Raw genomic sequence first — 338 nt, forward strand, 5'->3', positions numbered from 1 at the left:
CAGGACGCGGGGCAGAGCCTGAAGCGGCCCCTGAGGGCCAAATAAAAGCAGCCCCAAAGGGGGAGAGCAGGAGCTTCTCCACATATGCTTTTATTATTTTAAACATATTTCGTGTCCCGAGGTGAACCAGCCAGCGCTGAGCCGAAAGGGGTGGCACAGAGGAAGCCTGACAAGCTCCCGTGCCCCAGCCAGGGCCTGACTGTCACACGGCGGAGGGGGCGGGGCTAAGAATGCGGGGGGTGGTAGGCGAAGGGAGCGAGGCTAGCGGGGGCGGGGCCCGTCCGAGAGCGGCGCGGCGCCGCTACGCGGGCGGAGGGGGCGTGGCCAGGCAAGGCGCG

The sequence above is a fragment of the Gavialis gangeticus genome, unplaced genomic scaffold (assembly GCF_001723915.1).
Source record: "Gavialis gangeticus isolate Ggan-Ray unplaced genomic scaffold, GavGan_comp1, whole genome shotgun sequence".
Taxonomy (NCBI): Eukaryota; Metazoa; Chordata; order Crocodylia; family Gavialidae; genus Gavialis; species Gavialis gangeticus.